This window comes from Pelophylax lessonae (genome assembly GCF_965119305.1).
Source record: "Pelophylax lessonae genome assembly, chromosome: 12".
In the NCBI taxonomy this organism is placed as follows: Eukaryota; Metazoa; Chordata; class Amphibia; order Anura; family Ranidae; genus Pelophylax; species Pelophylax lessonae.
The window spans coordinates 179,455,613-179,475,523 of record NC_138779.1 but is presented as its reverse complement, the minus strand read 5'-3'; positions in this window follow the sequence as shown (position 1 = coordinate 179,475,523).

Here is a 19,911-nt window from a genome sequence, read left to right as displayed (position 1 = left end):
TTGTACTGTCCTGACATTTCAGGGCCTCAAGAAAGGAGATAGGCAGTCAGTACATCTGGTGTGATCAATTTTCAGTAATTGGTACCATAGCTTCTAGACTCAATAACTTTCACACAGACTAAATAATATACACTAATTTGGGTTAATTTTACCAGAGACATGTAGCAGTATACATTTTGGCCCAAATGTATGAAGAAAAATCTATTTTTTGCAAAATTTCATAATTGAAACTAAAAAAAAGTGTTTTTTTTTTCAAAATTTTTGCTCTTTTTTTGCATATATCACAAAAAAAAACCCCCAGTTGTGATCAAATACCACCAAAAGAAAGCTCTATTTGTGTGAAAAAAATGATAAAAATTTTGTTTGGTTACAGTGTAGCATGACTGAGCAATTGTCATTCAAAGTGTGAGAGTGCTGAAAGCTGAAAATTGGTCTGGGCAGGAAGGGTGTCTAACTGCTCTGTATGGAAGCGGTTAAGGTAAGTAAAAAAAAAAAAAAAAAAATGCGATTATCCATTTGTTTTTCAGGTGACCCCGGGCATGAAGATGGAGGTAAGTTTAATTTTAGGGTGGAACTCCGCTTTAAAAGGGGAAACTACACTAACTTAGCATTGGGAATAAATGGTTGGTTCGGGCTTTTCTTAAACAAAACCATAAATAACAGAAAAACATTAAACAGTCAAATTAATCCAGTTCAAAGAATAGTTGCAGATACTTGACAATACCATCTCCCACAACTTTGGAGTCTGTGGTACCATTAAGTTAGGTTCTGTCCCCAGCCACCAAAACACCGCCTCAAGGACTATCCTAACTGACCACAGACCCCTACCACCTTACACTACCCGGCCAGTCTAGACTGAACCAGACCAACCATAGGACTCCACACCTTAGATGGGTTCCACCATTTTATCATTCCACACCATGTTTTGGACCCTCGTCAAGGACCCCAACGACCAACCTCCTTAGCAAAACAACAGAAAACGGCATCACCAGGGCAGGCGGGAGGGACATTTTTCTCCAGTCTGCAAGTGAAGCCCCTTCACTCCTCCCCTCCAACTACTCTTTCTCCTGCTCCTCTCCATCACCTTGTCTGCTCTGCCAATAAGGTAAGAGTCCTGACCTCTCATATCCCAACAACTAATGTAACCCCCCTACTGCCTGATTTTCCTTCCACCCTGGTATGTATGCCCTATGCTTATCATTTCCTTCAAGCTCTGGGCACGTGTATCTGATTTCTGAATGAGCAGTACTCCTGCTATTCATGTGAAAGGAGAGGAGGTCATTTTAACAAATTTCCTCTAGGCAGTGTTTGGCCAGCAGATCTAAAGCTGGGTACACATTGTGAGTTTCTTTTTCAATTCAAATAATCAGACTGAACGAAAAACAAAACTTAGATTCCCCGATCCACCCAAGATGTGAATGCAGGAATTTTCCCCTACTGTGCTTGTTTATTCTGACTGTGAGAACTCCCCCTATCAGAATACACTGATCAGGGCTGCAGCAGCTGATCGAATGCTGGTTTTCCAGTAGGACCGGCCGTCAGAAGTCGGTCTGACGATCGGCTTCTGGTGAACAGACAGGGCTACACATGGATCGAAATTCAGCCAGTTTCTGCTGAACCAGCCGCATTTCAATATAAATGTACCCAGCTTAAAGCTGGCCATAGATAGGTAGGTTTTTTCATTCAGCCAGTGAGGAGGGGGGAGGAATCCCCCCTGCCAGGACATTGTATTCTGACAATGAGACCCGCCACTGTCAGAATACATTGATCAGTGGCTGCAACCAATTGGCTGCAGCTGCTGACTAATGCCTCTTACACACGCAACGATTATCGGCCGACCGATCGGCCGGCTTTTGTCCAGTGTTGTTGTGTTGGTTGAAATGTGCTCTATACTGCACACAAATTTTCTCGGCCAACAAAAATCTACTTCAGAAGTGATGTCATGTGCTGGTTTACTTTCCGTGTGTTTTTTCTTCTCTGAGCATGCCCAGTCTTGCTCATCAGATTTTTGTCTGCCGAAATCTGTACTGACTGACGGAAAATTGGCCGTTCTGTTGACGGCCAACAAAAATTTGATAGCCTGCACACCAGATTTTGTTTGGCCAAAAAGTCGGAGTTGGTTGTCGGAAGCATCATACTAACAAGCCGAAAATCGGCTTATCGGACGCTGGCCGAAAATTCACGGCCAACAATCGTTGCGCGTGTACGAGGCATTACACAGGTTTTCCAGCATGTCCCTTCAACAGAAAAACTTCTGACTTCTGTTGAACAGGGATGGCCACATACTGATTGATATTAGACTGGTCCCTGATGAGCTGGCCAGATATTGATCAGTCTGTAGCCAACTTACGTGTCTTCTCAAGGACGAAAAAAAAAAAATGTTATCCGATGTGGACAATACCAGCAAATGACAAAAAGTATCATCCCGTGTCTGTGGGTATAATATGGGAGCCATAGATGGGCAAATATATCTTCTAGAGCAGTGTTTCTTAACCTTTTTCCAGTTGTGGCACCCTTTAAAATTCTGCACAATCTCGAGGCACCCCAGTCTAAATGTAAAAGAAAAAAAAAAACCGAAACTAATAGTTTTACATATAGCAGCAACATCCATACACATGGGCCATCCAACGTTAGAAGTGATTTATTCCTCCACTATTGCAAACTGATACTGACTAGTATTCTAGCGTTTCTTTTCTCCTTTAGTTTCTCTTCTTCTACTTGCTAATGTGAGCGCAGTGCTGATGAGGAGGAGGAGTAAACAAGGATGCTATGCAAGCTTCTGTCATTCTCCTTATCAACCAGTGATGTATTGCTGCAAGGTAAAATAACAGTTTCAATTTGTTGCAATTTTTAGGCATTTTGCCAAGGCATCCCTGAAGAACCCAGGAGGCACACCAGGGTGCCACAGCACCCTGGTTGAAAAAGGCTGTTCTAGAGCACCATAGAACAAATATATTTTCCAGCACTAGAATCTGCCGCAACAATCGGCCAATGCTGACAGTGGTTCATGTACAATCCTTTTGATTTTTCACTAGAACAATTTACTGTTGTAAATTCTCACTGTGCAGTACAAGGAACATGAATTGCTGGAGGCCCTTACTATTGTCTTTTAGAACAGCGGTCCCCAATCTCAACTGGCCTCACAAGAGACAACCCCTCTGCGGACCAGGGGAGGGGGAGGCTTGTTGGGGGTTTGCAGACTGTCGCCTCATCTGCCCCTCACGTCTTTATTTGTATCTGTATTCATTTATTATTATGAAAAAAATCTTGTTTTTAAATCTTTATTTGTATCTATTTGCCTGATCACATGAACCCTATTTAGTATTATTAACCACTTGCCGACTGCCGCACGACTATTTACTGCGGCAGTCAGCCCCCTACAGGCAAAGTGACGTAGGGGTACGTCGCTCGCCCACGAGCCTGTAGGGGGCGAGTGTGCGCCGCTGGCGGCGTGCTCCAGCCCCCCGCTCGTTCTCTGCCTAGCCAGTGCGTGTGACCTGCGCCTCCGATGTCCACCGGCCACTCGCGATCTCCCTCAGGAGTGGGAGAAAGACAGACGGCTGATGTAAACACAGCCATCTGTCATTCTCCCTGATGTAAGCACAGAGGCTATGCGATCCTGCTATGTAGGATCCGTATGTCTCTGTGATTACTTCACTAGCCACGCCTCCTAACAGTTAGAATCACACCCCTAGGGACACACTTAACCCCTTGATCACCAATAAAGTTAACCCCTTCCCTGCCAGTGTCATTTTTACAGTAACAGTGCATATTTATAGCACTGATTACTGTAGTAATGTCACTGGTACCCCCAAAAGTGTCAAAAATGTCAGTCAGGGGTCCGATTTGTCCGCCACAATGTTGCAGTCCCGCAAAACAAAAATCGCAGATCGCCGCCATTACTCGTTAAAAAAAAAAGCAATAAAAATTACATAAATCTTTCCCATAGTTAGTAAACGCAATAACCTTTGCACAAACCAATCAAAATACGCTTATTGCAATTTTTTTTTACCAAAAATATGTAGCAGAAAACAAATTTGCCTAAAATGTTAAAAAATTTCAATTTTTACTTTTTTTTTTTGTTGAGAATTTCATATAAAAAAAAAAAAAATTGAAAAATATTATTTTTTAAAATCGTCGCTCTTTTTTTGTTTATAGCGCAAAAAATAAAAATCGCACAGGTGATCAAATACCACCAAAAGAAAGCTCTGTTTGTGGGAAAAAAAGGACGTCAATTTCATTTGGGTACAGCGTCACACGACCGCGCAATTGTCAGTTAAACTCACGCAGTGCCGAATCACAAAATAGGGCCTGGTTATTGAGCAGCCAAATCCTCCGGGGCTTAAGTGGTTAATATTATTGAGTTAAGCTCATGTAATCAGCCAAACAGATACAAATAAAGGTTAAACAATTTTTTTTCAATAATAACTTTTTTTTATAACAATATATATATATATATAGATTTTTAATTATATTTTTTCCATAATAATAATAATTGGCTGACCAAATAAGTGCAATTTATTATTATTATGATTATAGAAAAAATATCATTATAGAAAAAAAGCATTTTTTCATAATATTTTTTCTATAATAATGATATTTTTCTCAATAATAATAATAAAAGATTGACTGACCACCTGAGCTCAATTTATTATGGAAAATATTATTACTATTATTAAAAAAATGTTATTAAAAAGTATTTTTTAATCTTTATTTGTATCCGTTTAGCTGATTACACGAGCTCAATTCAATATTCTTAACAATATTAAAAACGAGTCGTGATCAGCCAAATGGATACGAATAAAGATTCAAAACATATACAGTATATACTGAGAGACATGACCACAAAGCGGGAAGGGAGTGGTATTGCTGGGAGAAGGGGAGTGGGTGTAACGTTCATGCGTTTTTTGTTTGCAGATGGATTTACAGCTGCAGAATTATTACACTCAGTAGCCTTGTAGAGAATGTGTTGAACAACATATACAACCCTTCAGGACTTCATCACCGTGTACAGCCTGTTATATACTATATATATATATATTAATAGATGTTTAATGGAGGGACAGAGTATATGAGGATATATAGATGAGAGACAGGCTATTGTATGGTGAGCACTAGAAGTAGTATAGGAGACTTTAGACAGAGTAACCTAGTGCAAGGATAGTTCAAGGTAGTCCCAAGAGCTAACAGTCTTATACAGATGATAGTGAATAGATAGATACAGATAGTCTTGGTAGTTGCAGTAGATGACAGTAGGAGATTGGTTAGTAAGAATCCCCTGCGGGGTACTTATCACTTAGCTAGGTTAGGAAATACAATGTCCAGAGGAGAGGGGTGATCCCGTAGCGGGATACGGATCACCAGCGAGGTTTCCGGCTTAGTTCAGCAAGGAAGGTATGTCAGCAGCTCCGACTTCTCAGGCGTAGGTGCGATGAACATGTGGGTTTGAACGAGCGATGAGTGAGAGCACACAGGCGATTAAAATAGCCGCTCATAGCGGCGCTCGGCAGTGATGTCATCCGGTCTTAAAGGTGTATGCGTCCTTTGTATATACAAGATGGGACGCAAAGAGAGGAGAAATATAGGAACAAGGGTACCATAGGTACCGGAACATTACAGTGGGTGCCCTCTGGTGGTGGGAGGGTGGCAGTGCACTAGACCCAAACAAGGATCCAGATCCCCCTCACGTTCAGTCCACAGCAGGGCCCCTGCCACCGACCCGACAAGAGGCAGAGCCCAGGTGGCAACACAAGTGGCCCACAACAGACCATGGACCAGCAGCGGTCTGCAGGTGGGTGGTTGGGGACCTCCTGGTTTAGAACAAATCACAGATATGGCAATTTGAAAAAAGAGGTGCTCAACAGTTGGAGCGCGCCTTGCGAATACAGGGTAATGTGTAGCCCTATAAAGAAGCAATCACCATTGGTCACCTGTAATAAGCTGAATATTCACGCTTGAATTAGTATTCTCATGCAGCCTTACCTTTGCTGGGTGCCTCGATTTTTTTATTATTCACTCACATTCTCTCCCTGTCAGAGCAGAAGTGTCAGATTTGTGTACCTGGGCACGGTGCAGATAATAGGCAGTCAAAAAACAATCATATAAGGTGCTTTTAGGATTACATGAAAAAACAATAAGGGCCATGTTAAATGACATTTACATTCTTCCAGGGGGGCAAATAGAGTTCAGTTATAAGCTGTAAGCTCAGACAGGAGACAGGGCAACCTCCTTGAAGGCTTTGTAGATTGATTCTGAGCTACTTGATTCTGACAACTTTTGACTCTGGAGGGAAACACACCCAACTGGCCCTTTCATAGTAGTGATAGTACTATGTGGGTGTTGTCTTAAAGAATATTGTTTATTGTAACTCATTTTACATATACAGGCGCATCTCATAAAATTAGAATATCATCAAAAATGAATTTCAGTCATTGAATTCAAAAAGTGAAACTTCTATATTTTATATAGATGTGTTACACACATAGTGATATATTTCATGCATTTCTTTCTTTTAATTTTGATGGTTATGGCTTACAGCTAGTGAAAACCCAAAATTCAGTATCTCAGAAAATTAGAATATTACATAAGACCAAAAAAAAAGATTTTTTAATACAGAAATGTTGGTTTACTAAAACGTATGTCCATGTAGTGTATTGTATGCACTCAATACTTGTTCGGGGCTCCTTTTGCATGAATTACTGCATCAATGCGGCGTGGCATGGAGGCGATCAGCCTGTGGCACTGCTGGTGTGATATGGAAGCCCAGGTTTCTTTCATAGCGGCCTTCAGCTCATCTGCATTGTTTGGTCTGGTGTCTCTCATCTTCCTCTTGACAATACCCCACAGATCCTCTATGGGGTTTAGGTCAGGCGAGTTTGCTAGCCTTTATGAAAAAAGAAATTAACTGATAATTAAACCAGTTAATTTGTAATAATTGGGACTTTATATGAGGTACTGCCAATTCCGGGCAGATTACCTCCATCCCTGTTGCTTAGCAAAGAAAGGTAATGTTTTGATTGTATCACTTTTTGGCACTTCTTATCTGGTCTATCCTTGACACCATCTATTCTGACTTTCACACTATTGGTTTATTTATCCAACTTCACACAACGTGGTTCTCCGATTATGGGTTTTGCTGGGTAGTTTACACTACTCACTTCATTTAAGTTTATTAATTTATTTAAATACGTATTACACAAGTTTTTTTATATATATATATATATATAACAATTTACTTTTAGAACCCTCTGGTGCCCACTATCTATGTGGATCTGTTCATCACTATATGGAGTACACATTTCTTTGTGGAATCTTTTTACTGTGCCTGGATGACCTTGGATCAAGCTCTCTCAGTTCCCGGTATAGACGTTCCCCCAGTGGTCTGCTGCCCACAATACTTAGGTGTTGATGTCATTGCTGGATTGTAAGTACACTGGCTGGAGACCATTTAGGCTAGGGATATTATATCCCTTCCCTATTATTATTTATCAGTCTATTATCATTTTTTATGCTATCTGTAAAAAGGATTTTCTTTTTTCTACAGTAATACATGATGCATCTGCTCCTGAGGAAGTGGATTACATTCCATGAAACGCGTAGAGCTTGTTTATGATGCATCTTTTACTTTCATATTTTTTGGATCCTTTAACCACTTTGCCACTGAGTACCGTAGTACTACTGCGGCAAAGTGGCTCGTTATCGTCTGACGACGTAGACCTGCGTCGTCAGACACTCCCCCTCGTGGGCGGCGCTCGCGCGCCGCCGGAGGCTCGCGCGCCGCCGGAGGCTCGCTCCCGCTGTATTCAGTCACAGCGGGAGTCGGGCCAGGGGAGGAGCAGCGGCGATCGCCGCTGCTCTGCCCCGATCGTCGGGGATCTAGTGTGGAGATCCGCCCGCCTGTGTAAACACAAGCGGGCGGATCTCCCAAGTGACAGGGAGTGACAGATCGGAGTGTTCAGCATAGCTGAACACTCCGATCTGTCCCTGGCTCACACAGTCACCTCCCCCCCCCCCCCCCCACACGTCAGTAAGCACCAGGCATACATTAACCCCTCCCTCTCCAATAAAATTAACCCCTTCCCTGCCAGTGTCATTTTTACAGTAACAGTGCATATATATAGCACTGATTACTGCAGTAATGTCACTGGTACCCCCAAAAGTGTCAAAAATGTCAGTCAAGGGTCCGATCTGTCCGCCGCAATGTCGCGTTAAAAAAAAAAAAAAACACCAAAAAGGACAGAAATCTTTCCCTTTGTTAGTAAACGCAATAACTTTTGCGCAAACCAATCAAAATACGCTTATTATGAATTTTTTTACCAAACATAGGTAGCATAAAACAAATTGGCCAAAAATTTAAAAAAATTTAGATTTTTACATTTTTTTGGGGGGAATTTCATATAAAAAAATGTGAAAAATATTGTTGTTTTTTCAAAATTTACGCTCTTTTTTTGTTTATAGCGCAAAAAGTAAAAATCGCACAGGTGATCAAATACCACCAAAAGAAAGTTCTGTTTGTGGGAAAAAAAGGACGTAAATTTCGTTTGGGTATGGCGTCGCACGACCGCGCAATTGTCAGTTAAAGTCGCACAGCGCCGAATCGCAAAAAGTGGCTCAGACGTAAGACAGCAAAATGCTCTAGTGGTAAAGTGGTTAATATCGCTTGACAATCAGTGCTCCATTCCAGTCTACAACTAATCAGCTCTTATGTATATGATTTGGTCAATCTTTTACCATTTAACTGCTGTATCATTTACATCTATTCTATGATGCTTTTATGTCTGTCGATGACATCGGTAATAAAATGTTTTTTAGCATCATGTGAGACCTGCCTGATGTAATTTTACCTGTGTATGTACCAATCATTACCACACACCTCATTTAAAGTCCCGAACTTCCCCTATACCCCTCTCTCATACATTTTTTATTCAACAACTGGCTATTACAATATTGGTTAACATTTATGGATTTATACTTTTTTTACCCTTGTTATTTATTAATATGCCAGTTGTCATGAGACTATATTTCTTACCCTCTTTTACTTCCCCTCCCCCCCTTTCTTTGCTGAGTTTGCTAGCCAATCAAGCACAGTGATACCATGATCATTAACCACTTAAGCCCCGGAGGATTTGGCTGCTAAAAGACCAGGGGGTTAGGGGGCCCGCAATAGGCTCGCAAGTCAGTGACAGGCGAGTGACGTATCGATACGTCACTCTGCCTGGCCGGGGCTGACCGCCGCAGTATATAGTCGTGCGGCGGTCGGCAACCGGTTAAACCAGTGTGGGCAGGTATGCCAAGTTCTGCTGTAAAATGAAATTAGCATCTCCATAAAGCTGGTCAGCAGAGGGAAGAATGAAGTGCTCTAGAATGTGTTGGTAGAGGGCTGCGCTGACTTTGGACTTGATAAAACCAAGTGGATCAACTCCAGCAGATGACATGGCTCCCCAAATCATCATCATGGATTGTGGAAAATGTTGCATTTAATTTGGAAATCAAGGTCCCAGAATCTGGAGGAAGAGTGGAGAGGCGCAGAATCCAAGTTGCATGAGGTCTAGTGTGTTTCCACAGTCAGTGATAATTTGGAGAGGCTGTGAATTTGTGGGGTATTGTCAAGAGGAAGATGAGACACCAGACCCAACAATGTAGATGAGCCATCAAAGAAACCTAGGCTTCCACAACACCTCAGCAGTGCCACAGGCTGATCACCTCCATGCCACGCAGGGCCGTCTTTTCCACTGGGCATACCCGGCGGTTGCCCGGGGGCCCCACTTTCCCAGGGGCCCCACATGGATCGATGGATTGGTGGCATGTCCTCCCACTCCCTGGTGGTCTAGGGCCCCCCCATTCCGTTGTCCGCCGGCCCGCCCGGGCCCCCCCCCTTATTGCTTCTTCCCCTCCGCTTCGGAGTCCGGCGGTGGCCGTGGGTGGCTCGAGTCTGCACTGCACACACTGGTTGCTAAGGCCAGCCCGATTGGCATCTAGCAACCAGTGACGTGAGCAGCAGAGCAGACCCAGGATGCACAGCGCCGCCGCCGCAGCGGAGGACTCGGAGGAGGATCCTCCTCCTCGTCGGGCTCTCCTCCTCACTCCTCTCCTCCTTCGACCCTAGAAGAAGACTGGCTCCGCCTCCGCCTCCACCCACCTCCTCCCATGTGCAGCCGTGTAAGGTAAGACTGCCACAGCCTGCCAGGCTGATTAAATTATATTTATATTCATTCTCATGGCATGATGGCATGATGGCATGATGTGATGATGATGGCATGTAAGTATGATGGGATCTAATCGATGTGACAGTGACAGAGTCAGACAACTACTACCTGTCCTGGCTGGAGCCTTAAGGATATACTACCTACTATATATTGGTCCCTGGCTGGCCTATATGTATATAGTAAGGTATATATCCTCTCCAGGTAGTAGTTGTACTCTCTTGTAATATAGTGTTCCCTGTAATGTGTATATAGTCTATATACATATTACAGGGAACACTATATTACAAGAGAGTACAACTACTACCTGGAGAGGATATATACCTTACTATATACATATTACAGGGACCAATATATAGTACAAGACAAGAGACCACTACATGGAGTATATAAAGACACACACTGACCTAGGTCAGTGAATCAGCGCTCACTGGACCATTATGGAGGGGACCACATGACCAGTGGTACCACAGATGAATCACCAATATAAAATGAAAAAAAAAAAAAAAAAAATATATATATATATATATATATATATAAAATATGAAATTAAAATAAATATAAATGGATAAATAAATAAATTAAATTGGATAACAATGAAAATATAGAAAATATTGCAGGGCAAACAAGATACAAGAACCTCAAGTGTGTGGAAGTCCTAATCAATCATGCGATGATCCCGGATGGATCCTTGCTGATGAAAGAGTACAAAAAGTCCAAATCAGGGTACTGGGGTGAAGATTGGACAGGCAGCTCCTCAAGAGGTAGGGATACCTCTTTTCTCTGTTACATGGAGTATATACCTTACTAACTATATACATATTACATAGTTACATAGTTACATAGTTAGTGAGGCTGAAAAAAGACACAAGTCCATCCAGTTCAACCTATGATGTGTGTGTGTGTTTGCTTTTAACCGTACATTGTATACCCCTGTATGTTGTGGTTTTTAAGGTGTCCATCCAATAGTTTTTTGAAACTATCAATGCTCCCCGCTGATACGACTGCTTGCGGAAGAGAATTCCACATCCTTACCGCTCTTACAGTGAAGAACCCCTTACGCACTTTAAGGTTAAACCGCCTTTCCTCAAGTTTTAGTGAGTGGCCACGTGTCTTATTGTATCTCCTTTCTCTGAATAGTTTGTTCCTTATGCTAGGGTCGCCAGTACAGTATTTGTACATTGATATCATATCCCCCCTCAATCGTCTCTTCTCCAGAGAGAATAGGTTCAGTGCTTGTAGTCTTTCCTCATAGCTGATGTCCTCCATTCCCCTAATTATTTTTGTTGCCCTTCTCTGGACTTTCTCCAGTTCCAGCACATCCTTCCTGAGGACCGGTGCCCAGAACTACTCCAGATGTGGCCGGACCAGAGTCTTGTAGAGTGGAAGAATAATCTCTTTATTTCTGGAGTGAATCCCCTTTTTTATACAACCCAGTATTCTGTTGGCTTTGCTTGCAGCGGCTTGGCATTGCATGCCACTTCCAAGCCTGTTGTCTACCAGTACCCCCAGGTCCCTTTCCATCCTAGACTCACCCAGAGGTTCCCCCCCTAGTGAGTAGCTTGCTTTCTGGTTTCTGGCCCCCAAGTGCATTACTTTACATTTTTCTACATTAAATCTCATCTGCCATGTAGTTGCCCACCCCGTTATTTTGTTCAGGTCTGCTTGCAAGATTTCCACATCCTGCATAGAAGATATTGGCATGCCTAATTTAGTATCATCTGCAAATACTGAGATTGTACTAGATATCCCCTCCTCTAGATCATTTATGAATAAATTAAACAGGATTGGTCCCAGGACAGAACCCTGGGGGACCCCACTTTCCACACCCGCCCAATCAGAGTACTCCCCATTAATCACCACCCTCTGGACTCTCCCCTGGAGCCAGTTCTCTATCCAGGTACTCACCTTATGGTCCATACCTATCTTCCTTAGTTTGTACAGTAAGCGTTTGTGGGGAACGGTGTCAAAGGCCTTTGCAAAGTCCAGATACACCACATCCACAGGCTTACCTTTATCTAAGTGGCAGCTCACTTCATCGTAGAAGGTTAATAGATTGGTTTGGCAAGAACGATTTTTCATGAATCCATGCTGATTACTACTTATAATACCGTTTTCATTACTAAAGTCTTGTATGTGGTCCCTTATCATCCCCTCCAAAATTTTGCAGACTACTGATGTTAGGCTGACCGGCCTATAGTTACCCGGGATATATCTCAGCCCCTTTTTAAATATTGGTACCACGTTGGCTTTTTTCCAATCAGCTGGCACCATACCGGTCTGTAAACTATCCTTAAAGATCAAGAATAATGGTCTGGCAATCACCTGGCTGAGCTCATTAAGAACCCTTGGGTGCAAGCCATCCGGTCCCGGGGATTTATTTATGTTAAGTTTCTCTAGTTTAGCTCTAAGTTTATCCTCTGTTAGCCATGGCGGCACTTCCTGAGGTGTATTATTTAGTTCGGCCTTACAAGCGGGGTTCGTGTAGCCCCCCGATTCCTTTGTGAAGACTGAAGAAAAGAAATTATTTAACTCTTCCGCCTTTTCTCTGTCCTCAGTGGCCATTTTTCCTTTATCATCTTTTATGGGGCCAATGTGTTCTGGCCTCGCTTTCTTACTGTTTATATACTTAAAGAACTTCTTGGGGTTCTTTTTACTCTCCTCCGCTATATGTCTCTCGTGTTCTATTTTAGCCGCCCTGATTTCGTCTTTACATTTCTTATTACACTCTTTGTAGTGCTTAAATGCTGCCAATGACCCCTCAGTTTTGTATTTTTTGAAGGCCTTTTCTTTAGCTCTAATATACATTTTTATGTTGGAGTTTAGCCACCCAGGCTCTTGTAGTATATATTGGTCCCTGTAATATGTATATAGTAAGGTATATACTCCAGGTAGTTGTACTCTCTTGTAGTAGATAGTGTTCCCTGTAATATGTACAGTGGGTACAGAAAGTATTCAGACCCCCTTAAATGTTTCACTCTTTGTTATATTGCAGCCATTTGCTAAAATCATTTAAGTTCATTCTTCTTCCTCATGAATGTACACATAGCACCCCATACTGACAGAAAAACACAGAATTGTTGACATTGTTGCAGATTTATTAAAAAAGAAAAACTGAAATATCACATGGTCCTAAGTATTCAGACCCTTTGCTCAGTATTTAGTAGAAGCCCCCTTTTGATCTAATACAGCCAGGAGTCTTTTTGGGAAAGATGCAACAAGTCTTTCACACCTGGATTTGGGGATCCTCTGCCATTCCTCCTTGCAGATCCTCTCCAGTTCTGTCAGGTTGGATGGTAAACGTTGGGGGACAGCCATTTTTAGGTCTCTCCAGAGATGCTCAATTGGGTTTAAGTCAGGGCTCTGGCTGGGCCATTCAAGAACAGTCACAGAGTTGTTGTGAAGCCACTCCTTCGTTATTTTAGCTGTGTGCTTAGGGTCATTGTCTTGTTGGAAGGTAAACCTTCGGCCCAGTCTGAGGTCCAGAGCACTCTGGAGAAGGTTTTTGTCCAGGATATCCCTGTACTTGGCCGCATTCATCTTTCCCTCGATTGCAACCAGTCGTCCTGTCCATGCAGCTGAAAAACACCCCCACAGCATGATGCTGCCACCACCATGCTTCACTGTTGGGACTGTATTGGACAGGTGATGAGCAGTGCCTGGTTTTCTCCACACATACCGCTTAGAATTAAGGCCAAAAAGTTCTATTTTGGTCCCATCAGACCAGAGAATCTTATTTCTCACCATCTTGGAGTCCTTCAGGTGTTTTTTTAGCAAACTCCATGAGGGCTTTCATGTGTCTTACACTGAGGAGAGGCTTCCGTCGGGCCACTCTGCCATAAAGCCCCGACTGGTGGAGGGCTGCAGTGATGGTTGACTTTCTACAACTTTCTCCCATCTCCTGACTGCATCTCCTGAGCTCAGCCACAGTGATCTTTGGGTTCTTCTTTACCTCTCTCACCAAGGCTCTTCTCCCCCTGATAGCTCAGTTTGGCCGGACGGCCAGCTCTAGGAAGGGTTCTGGTCGTCCCAAATGTCTTCCATTTGAGGATTATGGAGGCCACTGTGCTCTTAGGAACCTTAAGTGCAGCAGAAATCTTTTTGTAACCTTGGCCAGATCTGTGCCTTGCCACAATTCTGTCTCTGAGCTCTTCATGCAGTTCCTTTGACCTCATGATTCTCATTTGCTCTGACATGCATTGTGATCTGGAAGGTCTTATATAGACAGGTGTGTGGCTTTCCTAATCAAGTCCAATCAGTATAAACAAACACAGCTGGACTCAAATGAAGGTGTAGAACCATCTCAAGGATGATCAGAAGAAATGGAAAGCACCTGAGTTAAATATATGAGTGTCACAGCAAAGGGTCTGAATACTTAGGACCATGTGATATTTCAGTTTTTATTTTTTAATAAATCTGCAACAATGTCAACAATTCTGTGTTTTTCTGTCAGTATGGGGTGCTATGTGTACATTCATATTCATGAGGAAGAAGAATGAACTTAAATGATTTTAGCAAATGGCTGCAATATAAGAAAGAGTGAAAAATTTAAGGGGGTCTGAATACTTTCTGTACCCACTGTATATAGACTATATACACATTACAGGGAACACTATATACTACAAGAGAGTACAACTACTTACCTGGAGGATAATATATACCTTACTATATACATATTACAGGGAACACTATATACTACAAGACAAGAGACAACTACCTGGTAGTTGTACTCTCTTGTAGTATATATTGGTCCCTGTAATATGTATATAGTAGGGTATACAGTATACTCCAGGTAGAAGTTGTACTCTCTTGTAGTATATATCGGTCCCTGTAATATGTATATAGTAGGGTATATACTCCAGGTAGTAGTTGTACTCTCTTGTAGTATATAGTGTTCCCTGTAATGTGTATATAGTCTATATACATATTACAGGGACCGATATATACTACAAGAGAGTACAACTACTACCTGGAGTATATACCCTACTATATACATATTACAGGGACCAATATATACTACAAGAGACAACTACCTGGAGTATATACCTTACTATATACATATTACAGGGAATCCTATATACTACAAGAGACTATTGTGGTATATAGTGTTCCCTGTAATATGTACTGTATATATTAAGGTATATACTCCAGGTAGTTGTACTCTCTTACATTTTTATTCTCGTGCGTGATTGTGTAGGCAGGAGGCCCCAGTGCACTGCGTTGCCCAGGGGCCTATAAGGCATTTAAGATGGCACTGATGCCACGCTGCATTGATGCAGTAATTCATGCAAAAGGAGGCCCGACCAAATATTGAGTGCATACTATACTGTACATCGACCTACTTTTTAGTAAGCCACCAATCCTTTTTTTATTGGTTATATGTGATATTCTAATTTTATGATATACTACATTTTGGGTTTTCAAAATTAAAAGAAAGAAATGCTTGAAATATAGCACTCTGTGTGTAACACATCTATATAAATTATATGTTTCACTTTTTGAACTGAATTACTAAAATAAATAAACATTTTAAAGATATTCTAATTTTATGAGATGCACCAGTATGTACTAAAATGGAGGATTACATATATGTGCTAAAATGGAGGATTGTAAGGGATAAAATTTAAATTAAGGAGTACTTTACTGTAGTGCAGGTCTTGCTCTGATTGAGTAAGGCTTTCCACACGGGGTACTAGCTTATCATTTATTTGTACTTTTCCTGGAGGAAAATGCACCCTTGCTCCCCAATCCAACCTCATCGTGGCACACACAACTGTTACTGAAAGGAATGTCTGTATCACAGCTAAAGTGGAACTGAACTTAACCACTTTAAGACCGGAAGGATTTGCCCCCTTCCTGACCAGGCCCTATTTTGCAATTCGGCACTGCGTTACTTTACCGGACAATTGCGCAGTCGTGCGACGCTATACCTAAATAAAATGAATGTCCTTTTTTCCCCACAAATAGAGCTTTCTTTTGGTGGTATTTGATCACCTGTGTAATTTTTATTTTTTGTGCTATATACAAAAAAAGAGTGACAATTTTGAAAAAAAAAAAAAAAACATTTTTTCACATTCTGCTATAGGACATTCTCAAAAAAAATAATTAAAAAATCTAAATTTTTTAACATTTTAGGCCAATTTGTTTTCTGCTATATATTTTGGAGATGGAGGTGTATGCTTCTCAGCTGGTCCTTTTCAGTTTGTAACATCGCTATTAGATTTTTGATATATCAGACCAGTTATGGATGGGAGCAGGCTGGGGCAGGTTTAAGCTGCTCCCTTACACCTGTCTCCCATCCATCCATTAGCAGCCATGTGCTTCCATTGTGGAGACACTTAAAATAGTAAGTGTTAGGACTGCAGGTAACACAGGGTGCCGTGTAGTGGCCCTGCAGCTTACACATGCGTTTGCAAATGCGTGTCAACGAAACCCCTGTTCTTTATTTATATCAGAGACAGGTCTACTTGGTTGGTGGCAGATTGGAGGGTGAGTACATCAAACTGGGGGCTGGCTGGCTTCCATGCACCTCTTTTAATCCTTTCAACTTTCAGTTTTTCTGATACAGGGATGGAGAGGCTGGGCATTACTTGCTGGTGTCTCACTTAAAGTCCCAGATAGCCTATATTTTTGATGACGTCACAAGCTGCTGGCAAGCTCAGGGAGCAGCAGGCCAGGGCATGGAAGCTGCGCAGGAGGATGCTTCTCTGTTTGAAGGTGAGCTGGAAGATGACCGTGAAGAATAGCCAATGGTGAATCATGCTGCGGTGGAGGTCGCAGGGACGGATGGTGGACACGACCATCCGCAGCATTCCTGGTAAGAATGCTGCGGAAGAGGGGTTCTGGCTCAAGGGGGGCTTTGCAGGTTAAGGGGTCTGTGGCAGTAGGAGCTGGGTCTGTTAGCATAGATGTCAGGGCTGTATTGGGGGAGCAGGATTTGGGCCAGCTATTGACGGCTGCGGGACATTTTGGGGCACCTTGAATCTGCTGCTGGGATGGGGTTGCCCACGGCGGCTTGGGTTCCTCTGGGTCAGTTGGTGGATTCCAGGTCTCAGGTTGTGGGGGCCCCAGTGGCTAAGGGTGGCACATTGACGGCGATGGATGGGCTGGTCCAGGCTTCGAAGCTTGTGGAGCAGTTGGTGGCACCCTCCTCTGGCCCAGACTCAGGCTGGTGCCCACAGTGGGGGGACAGTGGTACAGTGGACGGCAAACAAGGTAAAGCGAATGACAAAGAAGGGGACCGCATTCGTTTGGTGGATTCAATGAAGTGTGTGGTGTACGTCTGTTTCGAGGGGCCTCTGGGGGCACATCTCAAGCTGGAAGTGCGAGAAAAAATTTGGAGGGGGGGGAGTATGTGGAAATTATTCTGCTTCTATTGGAAAAAATCTAATCTGGATCGAGGCAAGTTGGATGACAGCAAAAAGGAGCAAAAGAAAAATGATGGTATAGACTGATTCCTCAGTCGTTCACTAATTGGCTCTAGGCTTTTGCGATATTAGCCAGTGTAATTGGTAAGAAGTTGCCTGAGAATTGTTTCCGCGTTTTTTGTTATTTGGATGCTGTAGGGAAAGCTTATTGGAGTTTATAGGGGACTGGCTTGGCTTCGGTATAATGAAGAGCTCCAACAGTGCAAGGTGGTGCAGCCTTCTTTGCACTGGGCTGTAACGCTCCTGCGTTTTATGTATGATGTGGATTTTCAGCTGCAGAAATATTCCACTTCAGTAGTCATGTAGAGAAACACTGAGACACCAATCCCAACTCCCAGTGACTCATCATGTGTGGATGATCTCAATTCAGCAAGTAAATACACACACTCAATAAGATGTTTCCTAGAGTGACTTATGTATATAGTAACACAGTGATGATAGGCTGAAGAGACAGGTTGGGTAGAGATGGTAGATGACAGACACTTGAAAGGAAATGTTCTTGATAGTAAGATAGTAGCAGATGGGATGCAGATAGGTTTAGCAATCATGTATGGTAGCAGATGACATCAACCCAGTGCAAGAACAGGTGGTAGTAGGCTCAAGAGATAGCAATCTTAGATAATGCAGATGTAGTAATAGTCCTTAGTATGCATAGCTAGATAGTGTAAGCTTTAGTATGAAGGTTATAGAGGTTTCCCCTGTGGGGTACTTATCACTAATAGCAATGTAGCAGAGGAGAGGTTCAGCAAGAGCGGATGATCCGGTAGCGGGATACAGGGATCAGCGCAGCGTGGTTCCGACAGCGAGGTATGCTTGCAAGCACGAGAGCTTCAAGACAGGTTAGCATCAAGGCACAAAGCAGTTTGAACGAACACATGTGAGTGAGAGCCGGCGATCTAAATAGCCATCCAGTCCGGCGCTCAGTGATGACAGCATCAGTCTTAAAGGTGTATGCGCACCTTACCAAAAGAGAATGGTGGGGCGCATACATTTATGAAAGAGTAATTAGGGTACCCAAAGGTACCAGAACATTACAGTACCCCCCCTTAAGGCCGGCTCCTGAAGGCCTCTGGAGCTGGTTTGTCTGGGTACTTCGCATGAAAATTGCGGATTAATCTAGAGGCATGTATGTCAGAGGTGTTTAGCCAGGTGTCGTCTTGGGGCCCATAGTTCTTCCATCGAACCAAGTACTGAAGTCTTCCTCTGTGGATACGAGAATCCAGAATCTCTTTTATCTCATATTCTTCTCCACCTTCAACTTGTACAGGAGGAGAAGGTGGGATAGTAGGCCTTATTCCTTGGTCAGGAACATGGGGCTTCAGTAGCGACACATGGAAAATGGGATGTATTTTGAGGTCTATTGGCAATGTAAGCTGTACTGCAGCTTTTCCAGTAGGTTTCTTGATTGGGAAAGGTCCCAAGAACAGAGGTCCAAGCTTTTTGCTAGGGATTTTCAGTCTTAAATTTTTTGTTGAGAGCCAAACGAGGTCCCCGATAGCGTACTGAGGAGAAGGTCTTCTGCGAAGATCATAGTACTTCTTTTGTTGACTATGAGCGTGTGCAATGGTAGTATTAAGCAAACCCAGAGAGTCCTTTATTTGGGTAAGATAGTCTGAGGCTACTGGGTTATTTGAAGGAAGGATGCGTGGTGGAAGAATAGAGGGATGAAACCCATAGTTCAAGTAGAACGGACTCTGCTTGGTCGTACTGTGGGTTGCGTTGTTGTAGGCAAATTCTGCCAGAGGGAGAAGATCCACCCAATCATCCTGTTGGTAAGAAGTGTAACAACGTAAATATTGCTCGATGCATTGGTTGACTCTTTCAGTCTGTCCGTTGGTCTGCGGATGGTAAGGAGAAGTGAGCTTCCGCTCGATCCGTAGTATGTGACATAGTTCTTGCCAGAACTTGGAAATGAATTGTGATCCACGGTCAGACAGAAGAGTTTTTGGGATACCATGTAACTTAAAGACATGTTTCATCAGGAGTTCTGCCGTTTGTTTGGACGAAGGTAGTCTGCGAATAGCAATGAAATGTGCCATTTTTGTCAGATGGTCCACTGACACTAAGATGGTATTAAATCCTTTGGAAGGAGGCAATTCCACTATAAAGTCCAAGGACACAACTTCCCATGGAGTTTGGGGTATTGGTAGACTGCATAGTAGACCGGATGGTCTCGTAGTGTCAATTTTGGACCTGGCACAGACATTGCATGAAGAGACGAATTTTTGTATAGATGTTTTCATGTCAGGCCACCAGAATTGCCTGGTAATCAAATTAAGAGT